Genomic DNA, 275 nt, shown 5'->3' on the forward strand with positions numbered 1-275 from the left:
GATCATGTGAGTGGCCTCCGCTGGACCCTTTCAATGTTGTCCACATCCCTCCTGAAGTGCGACGCCCAGAGCTGGATGCAGTCCTCCAGCTGCCGCCTGACCAGAGTCGCATAGAGGGGGAGGATCACCTCCTTGGACCTGCTCGAGATGCATCTGTGGATGCAGGACAAGGTGCGGTTAGCCCTGCCAACCGAGACCTCGCATTGTCGGCCCATGTTCATCTTGGAGTCAATAATGACTCCCAGATCCCCTTCTGCCTCCGTGCTCTCAAGAAG

This window comes from Crocodylus porosus, unplaced genomic scaffold, assembly GCF_001723895.1.
Source record: "Crocodylus porosus isolate Cpor-Errol unplaced genomic scaffold, CroPor_comp1, whole genome shotgun sequence".
Lineage (NCBI taxonomy): Eukaryota > Metazoa > Chordata > Crocodylia > Crocodylidae > Crocodylus > Crocodylus porosus.